Consider the following 19,354-nt stretch of genomic DNA (forward strand, 5'->3'; position numbering starts at 1 on the left):
GCTAACGTGCACTGTCTCGCGACCCCGACAACGTAGGTGCCGGGATGGTGTGACGGGCTCGTCGATATAGTTCACAAGTCAGGCGGTGATGATACGGTACGAAACGCGATACAGTGCAAGTAGTTTAGAAGAAAGGCCAGGGGTGTGAGGCGGTATCCAAAGCCAAACAAGGGAAATGCGGCAGGGAAGGTAGGCGTGGCCTGATGACTGTCACGTCGTCTTTTCTTTGAATTCTGGGATTTTGCGCGCCAAAACCACGCTTTGATTATGAGGCACGCCATAGTCGAGGACTCCGGATTAATTTCGACCACCAGGGGATCGTTAACGTGACTCCAGTGTACGGGAAACGGGTGTTCTTGCATTTCGCCCCCATCGAAATGCGACCGCGCGCGGTGGCCTGGATTTGATCCCGCGATTTGAGCAGCGCAACACCATCGCGGCTAAGCCATCGCGGAGGGTGTTATGTCTTCTGACGTCCCCCATCCTCCTTGGTCAGCGAACGAGCCAGCTGGAGACAATCCCCAGCGTATCGGATCGTCGTCGTCGTTGTCGAGCAGGCACCGAAAAAAACCAGCTTGGGTGAATTGGTATGTGGCACTGGCTACGTGCTGTTCCTCAATGCACCTTTGACGCACATCTTTCGGCGTTGGCAATGCGGTATGTCGCTACATTGATTCTACGCTTATTGCACTAACGTTGACATTGATCATGAGATGGGTTCTGGCGAAATTTAATGCGAGTAGTATTCTCAGGACACTTCACGCACTTTCCAGGGTCTCACTGTCTGTCTATCTGTGTCTCTAAACGTTTTCGCGCCAACTTGGCTCACTGGGTAGTCCATGGTTTATTGGTTGGAGAATCGGGCTGCTGGTCTGAGGAAGCCGCGTTCAAAACCAAGCGTCGGGCCACTTGGGTAATGAGTATTACTCAATAGGTATCTGCCGCTCATCGATTAACTCGTTTCACGCTATCTTATTTTACTGCGTATGTGCCACTGTTTAAGTGCGGCTCCTCAATGAAACTCTATTACAGTAACTTTGGTCAATGGGTGTGTTAAACTAGGTATGTTTCATACTACAATGAACTTGTTTGATGTTAACTTCGATCACTGAGTACGTAAAACTGGGCATGTGCCTCTCTTCAATGAACCTCTTTAACACCAATTTCTGTCCATGGGTAGGTGTGACTGGGTATGTGTCACAATATATGTGCTGCTTTTCAATACATCAGTTTCGCGCAAACTTGTGTCGCTACGTTAGTGTCACTGAATACATATGCTTCATCACTGAATACATATGCTTCAAGTTCAATGGCAAAAAAAATAATTTGAATTTCTGCGGTACTGGGTATATTCAAACTCACGTCATATATGTTCACACAGTCTTGTCTGGTCATACATTTGTACATGTGCCTCGTGGGAACTTCGCTATGGCTACTCAAGGCGGCGCAGCATGTCCAAGGGGAAGCGCGAGAGAGGAGTTCGGCTGCATACACACCTCATGCATGACAACAATGCTAATCGCATTGACGTCGGCATTCATCGCGAGGTGGGTTCTGCTGGATTTCTGACGTCGCACCATCCTCGGTATCAGCCCACGAAAACGACCGGATACTCGTTACGGGAAACTGGCTTGAACTTGTCAGGCAATAAAAGCCGACTAAGGCTCTCGATCTTGCCCTTCTTACATTCCGCGCCTGTCGTGTGTGTTTCTTTCCTCGTCCGTTGTCGTTTGCGCGGTTACATGATGTATTCCAATACCTTCTTAAGCACCGTCGGAAGAGTAGGCAAATACAAAAAAAAAAATAGAAAAAGGCTATTTGATTTCTGAATCAAACTTTAGGTGGCCGGATAAGCTGAGGCTGGCGAGGCCGTCACGAACAATGAAAGTAATTGTCAAGAGGCGTGAGTAGGTCGTGGTTGGCGATGGTCCCAGTATGCGCGACAAGCGTGGTCACAGCGTTTCTTGTTCGATTCGAAGGCGATTCCGCTTGCACTTCCTGTGGCGGCGCCTTACCTATAAGTGGGTGCGCTAAACTCTTTGCTGTTGATGCAGGGCTTTCTCACGACGAATCAATTACGTCTTGTCGCGAAACACCGCTAAGCCAGGTGTCTCTCTGCAGCTTATAAATGAGAAATTGAAACTGAAACTGCAAGGTTTTTCTGGCTCCCGCGTGATCAGAGCCGACCGCAAACGGTGCATTTGAAAGTCGAGCAAGGTGTACCGTTTTTGTGCGTTTGTACGTTTGTGTTTGTGATTAGGCGGGGGGATGTGAACGAACGTTTCAATCGTCTCAAGCCGCGAGTTCCCGCGAGCCATTGAAAACCAAATAATTGTTCACACTTTCCATGTCTGCGTATTTAAACGCTTTGCATTAATGCTCAGGCTTCGGCTAAATAGTACACATGTTTGTAGAGCTCCGTACCAGAGATATGTATCTGTGTCATTGTTTATTTGCGATATTGTGTGCATTAAAATTAAGCGTTTTGAATCGCGTTCTTACATTTGTGTACGACAATGTACGTTTCGCAAGCTGCTACGAACGGAGAGTGCGTTCTGCCGGAATCCACGCCAATCCTAGACAGTGACAATGGCAAGCCGCCTGTGTTTTCCCATAAACTAGGCCTTCTGTCATCGATATCGAGAACCAGTCGCAAGAAGACGGCCAAGATGGCTCTTGAATTTTCATGCCGAGGAGAGCTGAAGGGTATAGAAAGTCTATGTATGCAGTACCATGGACTTCCCTCGAACGGCTGACCGTTCATCCTGGAGTAGGTATATTAGGTCGGGTTCCGCCATGTCGAGCGATATGTATAGTCTCGATGTGCATATACGTCGAGAAAAACCTCTTATGCGGCAATAACATCGGCATGAAGTGGCACACTTAAAACACAAGTATAGCCGATAGTTTCACTGTAACACTTATCTAAATCCCCCTTATCCAGTTTAGGAAGATGGTAGTTTGTGGGCTAGCAATTAAGTTTGTCTTCCCCTTCTCTCTTTTCTTTAAAGCGAAGTTTTTTCTGTATTTCTCCCCTGGGTTAGACGAGGGTCGGCTTGTCGCCTTGGTGGTTCAGTGGGGGGTTTCAGGCATAGAGTTTCCTACTAAAATTATTAGAGGGCACTATGGCGCTGCGATAGTTCCCCTGCCACATATCTTTGTGCTTGTGGCTTCACACGTTCTTGTAGCTTTATTCACTGAGCTTCATCATCTACCTTTACTGGCCTAAATTTCGAAGCAATTTTACATTTCTAAGCACAGAAGGCAATAAGACTCTACGCACAAGCTTAGTCATTGCGAATTGCTGCAGTTATAACGCAATATTTTGTTGCAATGGAAACATTCAAAGCCGTTTAAAGCCATATGGACAAAGTTTAGGCAAATCCTAGTGCTAATCATCATTCCCATGCTATAGCTGAACCACCATGCTCGCAGTGCTAGCGCCGGAGTTCCCACTAGTAATATTTGTAGAAAATTCCAAGGCTTCGGCCCTCGCACTACAGAAGCGTAGGCACGGACGACCAGCCGTGGTTGCTTAGAGGCTATGGCATCGGGCTGCTCAGCACGAGGTAGCGGGATCGAATCCCGGCCACGGCGGCCGCATTTCGATGGGGACGAAATGCGAAAACACCCGTGTACTTAGATCTAGGTGCACGTTAAAGAACCCCAGATGGTCCAAATTTCCGGCGTCCCCCACTACTGCGTGCCTCATAGTGAGAGCCTGGTTCTGACACGTAAAACCCCATATTTTTTTTGTAGGCAAGGACGAAAATAGCTACGTGTTAGCTCAAGGATATAGCTTAGTAATAGAGAAATTGCGGAGCCTGACGGGGGAACTTGAACCACGGACCCCGCAGCGCAGCAATTAGATGCCGTACCCATTAGGCCGCATACACTCCTCCCCCCTCCCGCCTTCGGTATAGCATTTATTGCAAATATAAACACGTAAGTCCATTAAGTATATACATAGCGGCAAAAGCAGCCATATCCGTGTCTACAAGCACAAAACAAACACTTCACAAGGCTATTCATAAAGCTGCGCCACTTTAGGCGTGTGCAGCACGATGGAATAACAACCTTGCCAGTCCTTCCCTCGAGCAAGCCACGGCTTTGAGATGCACGTGGAGTGCTCTGCGTCAAATAGTAACAATTTCGTTATAAAAGTGAGCGAGCTCCGATTTCCCGCACCCTTGCCTTGTGGGAGCTAGCGCTTTTTAGACGCTATACGCACGTGACATATTTCACCGCCTTCGGGATCGACCCAGTCTGGCAGCATAGGAAGGACGCACTTGTCGTTGCGTGTAGGGTATAGCAGTAGACTGTCACCTGTACACTGTTCTGCTTTCGGCATTCTAGTGTTTATCACCGAGTTGTCGCTGTTATCAAGTTATCGCTCAGCGCAAGACGCACCTACTGTATTCGACATTTCTTTAATGCTGTCGTTTATTGTAGAGAGTCTTATCGTAAAATCAAATTGCGCACGCTAAGCGAACTATCTTGCACATTCTAGAATGTACGCGTAAACGACGTGGTAGCTCAGTGGCTATGGCGTTGCGATGCTGTCCTCGAGGTAGCGGGTTGGAACCTATCCGCGGCGGCCGCTTTCCGACGGGAGCGGAATGATAACGCTCGTGTTCGTAAAGATTTGGGTGCGTGTTAAAGAATACCAGGTGATCAAAATTAATCCGCAGTCGCGCACTATGGCATGCCTCATAATTATCGTGGTTCTTGCACAGAACACCCAAGAAATTATTGATATTTTAATGTTCGTATAAACACCAGTGACCACTCTTGAATGTGTGGTGATGCATGTATACATAGAAGATTGGTAACATGTCAGTTCAGAGATTGGCGATGATGTTGATGTTGCTTATCTTGCAAGGCACAACGTCGCCTAATAAAGAGTTTGATTCTTAACCTAACCTGTAGTGTTGGCAGTGTCTGGTTCTTCACCTTTACTAGAAGAGGTTTGTGAAACTCTCCGGCCATTTTTGCAAGCGAACAAGGAGCACACATCCAAGCATTGAGGCACTCATTTCTGTCCCTCAAGAAATACACACCCCATCACGTGCGAAAGAACGTAATTTTTCCACCATATTGTCATGAGCAGGTTTAACATCGCGGAAGTCATCGCTTTTACCCGGGCAAAAGCGTCTCGCATCACTTTCTCGGATCCTCGATACAAGCAGGGTAATTTTGTTTTGGTTCTACGCAGAGAGGTCGAGTTCGAGTTGAACTGCAAAGTGCCAAGGGTGCCCGGTCAGCAGAAAAAATAAAAATAAAATAACGGGTGAATTATTCTAGTGCTTCTGCAGATCAGTACTACAGGCGAGTCACGTTCATTTCCTATATCGACGATTTGAGAGGCTCCCTCGAGTGCCGCTTTGCAAGCCGCCTGACAACAATTCAGAGCTTACCATTTGTCTTACTAAGGCACGTCGCCAAGAGTAAACTTAAGTCTGCGCAACCCGTTTTTGAGTTTTACGTCAGAGATATGAGAAAAGCCCATATCCCTATGCTAAATGGTGAGTGGGAGATCTGGAAGGCAAATTAGCAGGCCATGATGGACGCTCTAATTGAATCCGACAGAGACGTGTTCCCAAAAGTTCATACACTCCTCAATTTATCGACCAACGCTCGGCATTGCAGATAGTAAATACACAGTTGCCAAACATGACATCTAAAGAGCGGCTTAATCAGCTCGCTGTCAGTGTAGTGTTATCGGTTATCCCTGTTCTGGCCAAACACGGGTTTGCACGGACCCTGTGACGCCACTGGTTAAAAGGGATAATAAGCGACTGCATAATAAACAGAGGGGCTTTTTGGGGTACGTGGCTACAGCGGAGTGGCGTCAGTCTTTCGCTTGTACTATCACTCTACAGGAGCGGACACGACATGGTGTCCGAAGTGGAATCGACCTCCCCTTCTATAGTTGCCATTGCGGCGTTCACCCTGCATCGGTCGGCGCGATGACGGTCCCGCCAGCGGTAGCCCCCCCTCCCCCCCCCCCCCACCGACGTCGTTCAACTTCAACCGGACTTCCGAATGGCCAGGATGGATTATGTCATTCGATGACTACCGCTACGCATCGGGGCACAACAACAGAACGGAGGAAGCCCAGGTGAGAACGGTTTTGTACACCATGGGCAGGCAGGCCAGAAAAATTTTTCAGACGTTCGGCCATACTCATGTAAAACCCTCATGTAAAACCCCTCTCCAGGGGCATTTGAGGAATAAATAAATAAATAAATAAATAAATAAATAAATAAATAAATAAATAAATAAATAAATAAATAAATAAATAAATAAATACCGAAGTCGAGTCTCGAGGCTACGAGACGGTGAAGAAAATGCTTGAAGCCAATTTTGTGGCCGTGAAGGCTATAGTCTATGAAAGCGCAAACTTTCGTCGCCGGAAACAAGAGCCCGGAGAAAGTGCGGACAACTTTGTGACAACCCTGCATGAACTTGTCGACCGCTGTGAATTGGCAGACTTCTGAGAGCGAATGATCCGCGATAGATTTGTTTTCGACCTCGAAGACACACAGTTGTCGTAAGCGCTTCAGGTGGATGCTACCATTACGCTAGCGGTTGCTCTGGCGAGGGCCAGAATCAAGGATATGGTTCACCAGCAGCAACGGGAATTCCGGGCCGTCAGCAACGAGGCGTCAACCGGCGAACTTGACACGGGCCAATGAACATCGAGGAAACCGTCCAGCAACTGGGAGGATGGCACCACAGAACTGCAATTCCAGTCGCTCCAGCGGTAATCGCAAGGGACAGTGGTGACTGCAAGGGTGCCAGTTCTGCGGACGTTCCATGAGAGCTCAAAGCTCTCGTGGCCTGCAAGACCTTGAATAAAGATGATTTCCTTCATTCGAGCCACCCGAAAGCCCGGTGCCCTGCACGTCCAGCACCGGTCTGTGGAATCAAACGGCATTTCACCGTGGTGTGTCACTAGAGAGTGACAGTGGGCACGGCGGACCATCGACGTGCATGTGGCTTAACTGGCCATTCTTCTGCTTCGTGCAGGTGCTCCTTCTTGGCCTGTCCGGAACGGATTGCATTTTTACACCGGCAAGCCAGCAAAATTTGTCGAAACCTACCAAGTGTGTTCACGACACAACTGCTTCATCGGTGCCATATCGTCTGTCCCTCGACGTCACGCTGACATTCACCATGGAAACTTCAACTCAAGCGCCACCTGCATATCGTGTGACGTCAACGCATAGAATTATAAAGGAACAGCTGCAACCGTACACTGCCAGTGGGCACTGCGGACCATCGACAGGCTTGTGGCTTAACAGACCATTCTTCTTCTTCGTGCAGGTTAGTTATTACTCCACTTCAAATAAGGGTGACTACCACTGTCTTGTAGTCTTCCCGTGCCGCTGGCGATATGCTATTGTTGCATATAACGTGTTCTGCACAGTTCTACTTCTACTGTGCGGATATGTTGAATTAACTCCAGCAAAATAAACTGGCTAAATATGTATCGGGGCTTAGAACGCAGCAAGCTAATCTAGAAAGGCTGTTTGCCGATTAGGGTACTCGTTTTTCTGCGTTAGAAAAACGCGCCGCACGAGTGGATGATCTTGAACGCACTGTTAAATCCCTCGAAGCCAAAATAGTTCTGCCGGAAGATAGGAGTAGGCGTTCAAATCTGGTAGTCTTCGGTGTTCGCGAAAACGCCACGGTAACTGATGCTGTGCTTAAGGATCGTGAATTTTCTCAGAAGCCTAACGTGCACGGCCACTCGATTGGAAGAATTCATCGCCTAGGTAGACTAGGCCAGGAGAGGCCAGTCATTCTTTTCCCTACATGATTACAACGAGGAAGAACAAATTTTAAATTGTGCCCACAAGTTATAGGGCACGAGGATTTACATCCAAAATGATTATTGAGGGCATACTCTAAGGAAGCGAAAGCTGCTGTGGGATTGTGCGAAAGTGGAAAAAAATAATAAAGGAAAGACAGACAGATTGATAAGCGACAAACTGCGCATAAACAAAGATTTGTTCAGATGGGACAGAGCCACGAACACAAGAATTCAAATTCATGAAGACCGCAACACTTTGAACGATGATCGACTTCATTCCACTGACGCCAAAGAACTACGAATCCTAAATGCAAACGCCCGAAGTGTTCTGAACAAGAGTGACCAACTCGAGGCGATTATTCTTGGACACAACCTACACATCGTCGTAATCACTCAAACGTGGCTGCATCACGGAATTGTATAAGGACGTCTTTCCACCAAATTACCGGGCCTTCCGTCGTGACAGACCTACGAGAGGCGGCGGGTGTAGCGATCTCTTGTGTCAACCTGACAGCATCGAGACCATCTCTTTAAAACTTTCCTTGTGGAACACATCTATGTTACTATTTGTTGTATATCGTGCATCTGATTCGGCTGCACATTTCCTACATAATATACATGAACACATGGTGTCATTTACACATGAACAAAAATTTTATCGGTGATTTTAATCTCCCAGGAATTGATTGGGTACCTGGCTCCTTCAGCTTCGTAATGAATATACATGTTAATTCCTTGCGGGACGTTATCTTAAAGCATGACCTACAGCAAGTTGTGACACAACCGACACGAACTTGTGCCGCATCGGCCACAATACTTGATCTTGTCTTTGTAAGTCGGTCCTTCGAACACTTCTGTTTCCGTTGAAAAATGAATTTCTGATCATGAGCGTGTCTATTTCTTGCTCCCTTGAGCTAACCTGAACTAATGAATGCAACGTTGCTGCTTTCAGAGATTTCTCGCACGCCAGGGACGAAAGCGTACTTGACTATTCGGACTTTCATCTTAGTAGCTTCAATTGACATGACACCGTTAAGGTTTGAAACGACTTTAAAAACATTTGTGCCTATTGCATTAATAACTTCATCCCTAACAAAACTAAGAAAACATCTAAAGCTACATCCCCGATGACGCGCGAAATCTTGCACATCAAAACGAACGTCAAGCGCTTAAGACGACAAGGTAGTTCTCGTGTCACAGTTGCTACCTTTCAAACAAAATTAAACCAAGCAATCAGCAATTCCAAACTACACTACTTTCAGCATGTGTTGGCGAAGTTTATTCGGACTGCCCCTAAAAAGTTTTGGGGCTTTCTTAGCAGAAAACGTAAATCACTCATCCAGATTTTGCACGACGCTAATCGCGAAACAGGAAATTGCGGAACAGTTTAAGAGGTACTTTAACAGTACTTTTATGACCTCGTCAGATCTCCCTCTTTCTGACCGCATCACGCACAATGATGAATATGATATAGTTTCAATGTCTGGCGTTTTTTCTATGCTTTTAAATATAAAAACGAAATCAACTCCTGGGCCAGACAACATATCCTATGCTTTTCTTCATAGATACGCTGAACTGTTATCCCAGCTCTTAGTTATATTTCGCGTATCTTTGTCTTCAGCTGTGCTTCCTAGAGCCTGCTCACTGCCCGTGTTATCCTAGTATTAAAAAATTAAGGACAATGCCACTCTAATAGCAAACTATCACCTCATGTCACACATCTCCTCTTGTTGTAAACTATTAGAGCTATCATAGCTGATTAAGTTAACAAGTTTCTTGGAGACGGACATTTTGTCACCCCTGCAGCACGGCTTCCGAAAGGGCTTTTCTGCTGTAACGCAATTAACTACTGTTATTCATGATTTCGCTAGCCTACTGGACCAATCTGGACAAATTGACGTCATATTTTTGGATTTCAAAAAAGCATTTGAGCTCGTTACACAGTCAAAGCTAATAAAAAAACAAAACTTGAGCTGCTCAATTTACTCGCGTATATTATAAATTGGATTGCTGCTTACCTTACTAATCGCAGGCAATTTGTTGTTATTGATACTTACTTATAGTGAACTTCCAGTTACTTCGAGTGTTCCGCAGGGTAGTGCTTTAGGGCCGCTGTTATTTAACATAAAGTTATTTAACATATATATTAATGACATCGTTGACACTGTTACTCCTACTGTAAAAACTAAATTGTTTGCCGACGACTGTTTGCTCTTTACCGAAATTACCTGACGTCAAGATCAAACCTCATTACATTCCAGCCTTCAAAACATACAATCTTGGCGCGCTCATCGGGATATGTAAATACAAGTAAAACAGTTTTCATGAAAATCACGAACAATTTACTAAGCTATCTTTTGCCTACAGCCTTGCACCTCAGCCGCTTAACGAGGTTAGCGAATACAAATACCTAGGCGTTACATGAACCAATAACCTTTGCTGCAACTCCCACGTTTCTTACTTACGCGACTCTGCTTTCCGGAAACTTTGCCTGCTCAGACACAAGTTAAAACATGCTTCCGTTGAAACTCGTTTAACTGCGTAAACGTCCCTTGCCCGTCCTAAACTAGAATATGATGCTACGATATGGGATCCTTATACTAAAAACAACATTGATGCCCTAGAAATGATTCAGCGTAAAGCAGTAAGGTTTATCTTTTATTCCTTAACCGACTCGCCAAGCCGGCTAATGACTGAACATAATGTTCAAACCCTGCAATTAGGAAGAAAAATCCCGATTTACATTTCTTTCTTTTTTTTGAAACTTAATAAAGGCAAATAGTCTCTTTCTCCCCAGCCTTACCTGCACCCACTAACGGCCCGCGGAACAAGACATCGTCACTCTGCGTCACTAACACGCTGACAGAACTAACGTATTCAGATATTTTTTCTTTCTTCGCACAATAACAGAATGGAATGGCCTGTCCGTTGAACTGACCAGCACTGACTCGATTGAACATATATCTAAATAAATTGACTGAGTTTTTCATGTTTAATTAACCTGTTGTTGAACCTGTCATTGTTATTGTTGCTGTTGTTTTTCTAGTTTAATAATGATTTGTACTTTTGCACTACTGAAGCTGTGTTGCATAAAATGACTTTGTTGTTTCTTCTGTACAATGTAACATTTTACTTTTCTAATGGGCTTGTCGCAACATATTTGTGTTGTACTTCGATTCTACATGCTCTGCTTTATTGTAAACGTACTTTATCTCTTCTGCTTGGGCCTTCCAGGTGCTGCAGTATTTCATAAATAAATAAAAATAAGTAAAATAAAATAAACAGAAAACAATTAGGTGGGCATGTCCATTCTAAAATGCGACCAACAAAACTTTTTCTTCGGGAAATTCAATGGCTCAAATCCCAGATACGCAGAAGTTTCTATCAAAGGCGTACGCGTAAGTCACAAAATTGATTCAAGAGCGGAAGTCACTGTCGTTCCGCCCGATTTCGCCGGTGCACCGCCTCGTATAGACAGGTCACGAGCTATATTGAGAAGCACCGCCAATCGGCGCCTCGAAGTAAATGGTTGATTTTCAGCAGATATTGTTTGGAAAGGTAAAACAACGCGACAAATATTGCACGCTGTAGAGTCAAAGTCTTGCTGACCTATCAGCACCGTTTTGTAGTCTTCTCTTAAAGGGCTGTGAGGGACACTGGGGCCTGCCTTAGCAATATTCGTCAGACTCTCTTAAAGAATTGATCCCCTCTGCGCAATGCGTCGCATAACTCGACTACGACTGTCGCCATGCTGTAATCCGGATACCGCTACTCACCCAAGGAAACAGGGTGTCGATAAAAGACAGCTGAATTCCGGTAACTGTTGAGTCCAGTCCTGTGGTCTCGTTATTATCGGGTGGGGCAGCCGAAGGGCTCGAGCTGGAGACAAACAGACGGGCGTTGGTCTGGTACAGCGAGCGAACGGCGCGAATGACCCGTCATATGACTTTCTTGCGACTCCGAACGTTGCAGGGCAATCCGAGGAATACAAGGTCTCGGCACAGCTTTCTACGCTAAATTCAATGCCGGCTGCATCATTGGAGGACGGGCGACCTGGTGGTTATATCACACGCTACTCTTGAGAAATAAGACCGCCACAGCGATAGGGCTACAATGGAAAGCTGCATACTGTAGGTCGATACTGATTCATCTGTTTTCTATGTCTTAACACTTCCTGAAAATAAAAAAAGGAAGATGTAGTGTTATCGATTATCTCTGCTTTGGCCACGCACAGGTGTGCACCGGCCCTGTAACGTCACCGGTGAAAAGGGATAGAGGGAAGCTGTGTAATAAAGACAAGTTTTTTTTTCTTTTTTTTGGGGGGGGGGAGGGGGGGTAGGTGGATAGACCGGGGTGGCGTCAGTCTTTCGCTCGCATCACCGCTCTACAGGAGTGACCACGTCGACACTCAGGTCCATGCATCACCCCGGTTGCCAGAGTTAACGTCGACAAAGTTATTTGCGCGTTTATGGAGAAGTCACGGCGTATGAAAATCGCGGTATGCAGCAAATACTGGAACCCGGGGCGAAAATCAGATTATACCAAATCAAAATGAACTGTATTTAAGAGGAAGCTTTAGCTCGGGCCCAACTGCGACGTGGCCTATTCAAATACATGCAAATGCAAAAACGCTTTTCTGAGATAACCCCTGGACCGATTTTAATGAAATTTGCTACATTTGATAGAGAAAGCTAAATTCTAGTTACTGTTGTAAGCGGAATTTCAATTTAGGAACTGAATTTTGTTAAAAGGATTTTCGAAAATTCGCGTTCGAAAAAATATAAGCACGAAGTTTACAAATTGATAGCTCTGCATCAAGAACAGATATCGCGGTTCCATAAACGGCATCCATTAGATCATTGAAAGCGGACAAGTTCGATATGTCATCTTATACCTTAACTGAATTTGTTACGTTGTTTATGAGGGTTCTGCAAAAGCTGTGTTTCCATGACACAAATTGTTTTTTAGATTCATGTGTAACATATCAATTTTGTTCGGTTTAGATGTACTATTAGAGGCAATTCACAGAATTGTGGTATTTTTTATTCCTGAGTTACTGAGTTGTAAAGTTGATAGTCTCGTTCTGAAAATTTTCGATTTTTAATATAATATAAATTTTAATAAAATATTGACGACCTAAATCAAACATTCGAAACGAACATTCACTAAACTTTAGGGTTTTCGTTTAAATGCAATAAACCTCGCCAAATTTGGTGCTGTGGTTGCCGAGAAAAGCGAACGTGTATTTAGATAGAAGCACCCGAGCTAAAGCTTCCTCTTAAGGAAGTGCCGTTATTATAGTCTTACTGTCGAAATAACGTAGGCAGGAGATGGCTTGGCGTACTTTAATGGCCAGCCAAACAGGACGCCATCAAGACAATTGGTGATGTACCCAACATAAAGAGAGTGCCAATTTACACTGACTCGCGTAGTGTAGCGAAACACCATAAGCAAGTAATAAGAACCCTACAAATATGTCAAGAGAGGACATAGACTTCCCAAATTTTCACTCCTTAGTATCGAGGTGCAATGAGTGGAGGAACATGGTTGAAATAATTTGCATGACACGGCAGACTAACTAGCTCGATCACCTGCCTTACCTGGGACATCTGTGTCCCTTCCGTCGGTTACCTGTGCTTTACACCAAACACTGAAGTCTACCGCCGATGGGACACCCGCGCCTTTATCTCCCCGTGTCTCTGCTTTATTTCCAGGCGCAAGAAGTATCTCTTTGGATGCTTTGGGATGGAGTGGCCCTTACACCACCGGTCACCTGTGTTTGGGGATCGACAAAAGACGACCAAGGAAGGTGCCCCGAGTCCTTGGCTGCTATGTCAACGTCAGATGCTAGACGCCTGCTTTGGATGTGTTCTGGAACTCGGGTGACCGGAATTAAGAATTTAAGAAAGGTTAAACTGAAGCCAAACCTATCCGAAAACTATTAACACTGGATAATGGATAATAAACCTGGAAAGGCACTGCTGCAGTTATTGCACAATGCAGGGCTGGAAGCTTTTATCTAACTTCCTCTCATTCTTTACGCCCAACGGCAATACTTCCGAAAAAAAAAAATCATCATGCCGTCTTCTCAGTGAATAATCTCATGCTTCCTAAATCATCAAGTACATACATTGTGGCATGCATCACTGAATAAAATACTCTAATGGAGCTTGAGCTCCTGTCCCTCTCTATTGTTGCGTCCTGTTGCTTGTTCCTATGTTAAGCTAACTACATAATTCACCAACCTAGCTGTCATATGTTTGAAGTTTAGACGTTTGACGTTTAGACGTTAACGTTTAGACGTTTTTCGGGCGCATTAAAAACGAGACTATTAAGAGAAAGACGGACTACAGCTGCACATAATTATGTCATCCCTATTTGCTGCCCCTTCACAAATTTACTAGCCTATCGCCTCAGCTAAACCACTGTGGTATCCCAGTGGCTAGAGCGTTGCGCCACTGACCTCGAAGTCGCAGGTTTGGTCCCGGCCATGACGATTGCATTCCAATGAAGGCGGAATGAAAATACGCTCTTGAACCGCGAATTATGCGCACGTTAAAGAAACCCAGGGGCTGACAAACAACTACGGCATGCCTCATACTAAGATCACAACCCTTAGAGCCAACAGACAATAAATGCAAGGAAAGCATATAGGGGGTACTACTCAGTCATTTAATTGAAATCTAGAAATTATAAATAAATAAAAAGGGAAAGGGGACAAGATCAACAACATCAAAACAAAGACTGGCTGCACGTGGAATACAAACTCCACTTCAGCTACCGTGCGCCTTATTCCCGTCCACTTTCTGGAGTACTCATGAGACAGTTATAGTATAGCGCACGCAGCTATAGCGTACGCTATACGCTATAGTATAGCGCACGCTAAGCAGCGCACATTTGTTAGTCTTACAGCGTGTAAAACCCCGAACGTTGTTATCAAGCCTATAGGGACAGACACGTTCTAAAGCGGAAAGCTTTCTTTGACTTTTTTTCGCCCGCATTCGTGGTCGGTGGTTGGTGGATGAACTTTCACCAATGGAAAGAAAGGCGCCACGTAACCAAGTGGCGTGGCCAGTTTGTGGGCAAACGCCAACAAGAAACAGAAAACATAGTTGGAAAAAACAACTTCTCACAAAGCTTTCACAAACACATGAGCTCTAGACGTGGCATTCGTAACGGTAAAATTTATCCTTTGTAAAATTTCATTAAACATGCAGGGGTATTGCATAGGTCGTGAATATAAGCAATGTGAAGGCAATAAGTAAAATAAGCGATGGAAAGGTACAATTCAGCTTCGCTGCAGACATGCTTTCGTGACATAGTCTGCCTATATTTATGCCCCAAAATTACGTTTGTCTCAGTAAAGATTTCTTATTACACGTGTGCACCCCGGGTAGAGTGAACTAGTACATTATACTCCAGGTGTCATCCATGGATCTACAGGGCTCACTACAAGTAATGTATACAATGTGCTGAACTTGCCGATGTACTGAAGTACTGTAATTTTCGCCATTTTCTCACCAGTAGGTATCATTATTAACTATACTACCGTATTATTTCCTTTTTCTTTTTTTGCCACTTTCCTCTAGCACCTTTCGATCCTCTTTCCCCTCCCTAGCATGTTCAAGTAGCATGTCAGTGGTCACGTGTGCCGGCAAAAATCTCTGCCTTTCAATAAAGATATCCTCCGTTTCTCTCTCTCTCTCTCTTTGTCTGTCTGTGTTTCATAATAATCGTTTTTATATATAACATACAACATGTAAAAACAGTCGTTTAGAAAATTTTTCCGCGCCCTCACACTGCACACGCTGACACTAGAGGCGCTTTAACATAGTTTAGTATTATTGCTGATCACAACTGGTTCATTCAAGGGGGAGAAGTGGCTTTCGAAGGAAACCACTCCATTCCTTTCTTAGTCATGTAAGTTATGAAACTGTAAATGCCTCTAAGAATGCAACAAGAAACAGCCATAAGCATCTGTCACTGTGAAGTGGTATCTCTCTCAAGGACTGAATTAAGCCCAAGTCTCTTTAGCTTCGGCTGTCTCTGAACAGAACATGTGCATTTAGCATGAGAAGTCCGACGTCCTCTGTGACAACTGTGAGCGTGCTTTGCTTGCTAAATTCCTGATGATTGTCAATCATGAAGCAAGTGCATGGCGCTTTCGCGCGGTAGTACTTCAGTTTCACATGCTCGTAAATACCAAACGAGAAGTGACCGAACGGTATTTTTCATTTTTATCGCGCATCCTTTTCAACTCGAATACTCGCCTTTACCGCCCATTACAAAAATTTGAATTGAGAAAAGCAAACTTTGGTGTACTAGTGTCAGCGGGTTTTAGTCGCAACCAAAAACGCTGACCCTTAAGTATGCTGTGTTATTTAAATTCTCAGTCGGGAATACACCCGCATTCGCGCACCATCTACACGTCTGCGGAAGCTTTACTGACCAATCAATCGTCGAAAAGGTCGATACTGAATTGTCATTACTTGTTTTTTTTTTGCGTATGCGTGCAACATAGCAAACGGTGTGGTTCAAACATTCTAATGCATGCGAAATGAACTTTCGTAGCGCAGAAAGAAGATTACGTTTCTGCTGCCACCTGTGCAACCGGGAGGAACTGCAAAACCGCTCGTTTGCTTCCTTGGCGTGGGATGGCGCCTCTGTTAGACGAGAAATGTTCAACGTCATGGCACGCGGTGGGCAAAGCTGGCAGAGAGTTGATTTTTGTCCCCGTTGGTAAATATCGGAGCCCAACGACTCTGGTAATTCTTTGATGTTTTGGTACAGAAAACATCAGGATACAAAATACGTGCGCTAGCGCTCGTTTAATTCTGTCCTCGCTGTCTTTACCAGACTTCATGAATGCTCCTAAAAAAACTATGGTTCCATGATATTACGAGCTAATCAGTATAAGTCATGGATTGCTTCTAAAATATGTTACCAACGTGTTAGTAGCTGCAGCTAGTAACGCTAGCTTTAGTAACAGCTTCTTACTAGGCAGTTATTGTTACTGTTACTGACTGTACATATGTGCGCCAAGAGGTAGCACAGAGCTGTTGATGTCTGATGAAATAAACTGCAGATAATCTAAATATTCGTCCCTGTCAAACGCAGCAAGCGAGGTCGTGGATTGATTGTTTTTCATAAAAATTCATGTGGTGGCAAAAAAATAATAATAATAAGAGTTTCTTCATCTCTCTCTCCTCGCGTCTCCGAATCACATGCGTTATTAATAAATGTGTAGTAGTCTCGGAAAGGCATTAACGGCTTTTGCCTAAATTTTTGCTTGCACTTGCTCACTTTTGTCTATTTTTCTTAAAGGAGTAATGAAACGAAAAATGTCTGAGCCGTTTATTTATTTATTTATTTATTTATTTATTTATTTATCGCTTTTAAGTAGCTGTTGACTCCATGATTACGGTACGAAGCCTCCATTCGCCGCGAGCGCCAAAAGTAATTAAGTACAGCTGCTTTTACACGACTAATCCAAAACGCTCATCAAGCGCAATGCGGTTCTGGGCGGGAAGGGAGGAGGCAATTCACGTCATCGAAAGCAGAGGTGGTGGTGGTCGCGTGGTATCACAAACTCAAGAGCGCGGTGGTCAGTGGGGTGCGGTGGTTGAAGGTTATGCAATGGCCATGTCGCTCAAAGCTCCCTTCTTTTCCCGTCCAGAGCTGAATGGACTCAACTTTGGCAGCACGGCCATGCGTAGGCATGAGTAGTATCTGGTACAAGAGACAGCCACAACTGATTTCGATGATGTGATGGGTTTGCTTTTTTCACGGCCGAAGCTGCGTCGCACTTGGCGCGACTTGGCGCGCGTTTTGAACTGCGATCGTGCCCTTTAAACAGCGCAAAAAATTGGTGGGGAAAAATGGAAAACTGACAGGCACTGCACATACCGATCTGTCTGTACACTCCTCTCTTGTTTCTTCAGTTCAGTTCCGTTTCAAACACGAAGGTCGAAGATGGATCAACTAGCCAACATCAAAACGTCGTTTTATAAGGTCGCAAGAGAAGGTAACATAACGAATTACTTGTTGTTGCGTCGGGGAATGGAGACACCATAGCGTAATTATTGTGTAGACGGCTTTCCAATAAAGCAATAAAAACATGACAAAAGATTTCTGTCAGTACTTCTATAAGTGGGTGACGTTGAGTATCACATACAATTCGGCTACGCTTTCACAAGCGTCGTACCAAAAAAGCCCGACGAGAACTCGCATACTGAGCGATCTTGTAGACTGTTAAAATGGGCCCAGGTCATAACACGGCGAGGGTTGGAGCCTCGGCCACCGCAGCACTGAAATTTTTTTTTTAAATGGGAAGCATTTCTTGGCGAACACTTGCCAGTTTAGATCTATCTATCTATCTATCTATCTATCTATCTATCTATCTATCTATCTATCTATCTATCTATCTATCTATCTATCTATCTATCTATCTATCTATCTATCTATCTATCTATCTATCTATCTATCTATCTATCTATCTATCTATCTATCTATCTATCTATCTATCTATCTATCTATCTATCTATCTATCTATCTATCTATCTATCTATCTATCTATCTATCTATCTATCTATCTATCTATCTATCTATCTATCTATCTATCTATCTATCTATCTCGCCGTCTACGTCTAGGTGCTCTCGTCGTCGTTTCGTAAACTGGGTATGTACCACAATTGACATAGTAGGATAAGGGTGCATGGCGAAAATAAATGATAGATCATGACATGAATGTCGAGGAATGCGTGTCACGTAGGTTATGAAACAGCCGCCTACGTCTTGGTGCTGGCATGGTCGTTTCGTAAACTTGGTATGTACCACAACTGACACAGTAGGATAAGGGTGCATGACGAACATAAATGATAAGTCATGGCATGCGTGTCATGTAGGTCATGAAACAGCCGTTTACGTTTTGGTGCTCTCATGGTCGTTTCGTTAACACGGCACACAGCTTCGCATATCATCGGATCCAACAGGGCGTGGGATCTGCCGGTTTTCTTTTTTTCTTTGCGCCATGATTGCTATCGTGGCCATTGAACCGAACAACCGTACTTACGCCTACGAACTAAGCCCGTTACCCGCTGGTCTACAGGAACCACTTTGGATGTTGGTTTTTTATTTATCCTCATTTAGAGAGTTTAGACTGCGGCGTAAGGTTCGCCAATGTTTTAAAGCACGAGACATAGGGACTGTTCGGGATTTGGGGCTTGGAGAATCGCCTCCGCAAGTGAGGCGTCCGGGATTTGTTTTGCAGTTCATATTCTTTTTTTTTTTAGAGGGAGGGGTGAAGCATGATAGTCTCTTTGTTGTTGCTGTTTATTTTACAGCAAATAGCTTTGTTTGTCTCTTTCGCCCGTTTTCATGATGGTCAGTGGCGGTCGATCGGACTTTCACCGTCGGTACAAAGGGGCCGATGCAATGGGCGCGTGCCGCCGTGCCACCGAGTTGCGGGACGTGGTCGTCGCCGCACGCCAGCCATGGCCTCCGAGATCGGGCGTGGCATCGCGCGCCGCTAGGCTG

The 19,354-nt window shown here is 44.7% G+C and overlaps 1 protein-coding gene and 1 long non-coding RNA gene across 6 annotated transcripts in view; one reads left to right on the forward strand and one right to left on the reverse strand.

Annotated features, from left to right (window-relative positions):
• LOC135914659 (uncharacterized) overlaps positions 1 to 13,998 on the forward strand; it is a 77,142-nt gene extending 63,144 nt beyond the window's left edge. The window contains exons 2-5 of one of the 3 annotated variants that reach the window (XR_010568369.2): positions 497 to 657; positions 1,442 to 1,547; positions 5,883 to 6,121; positions 13,534 to 13,998. This is a non-coding gene — a long non-coding RNA (uncharacterized lncRNA). The remainder of the gene's footprint in view (positions 1 to 496; positions 658 to 1,441; positions 1,548 to 5,882; positions 6,122 to 13,533) is intronic. The other 2 variants (XR_010568371.2, XR_010568370.2) reach the window with 2 other exon arrangements.
• Positions 1 to 19,354, reverse strand: part of LOC135914658 (uncharacterized) — a 79,541-nt gene that overhangs the window by 55,939 nt on the left and 4,248 nt on the right. The window lies entirely within an intron of this gene.

This window comes from Dermacentor albipictus, chromosome 4 (assembly GCF_038994185.2).
Source record: "Dermacentor albipictus isolate Rhodes 1998 colony chromosome 4, USDA_Dalb.pri_finalv2, whole genome shotgun sequence".
NCBI lineage: Eukaryota > Metazoa > Arthropoda > Arachnida > Ixodida > Ixodidae > Dermacentor > Dermacentor albipictus.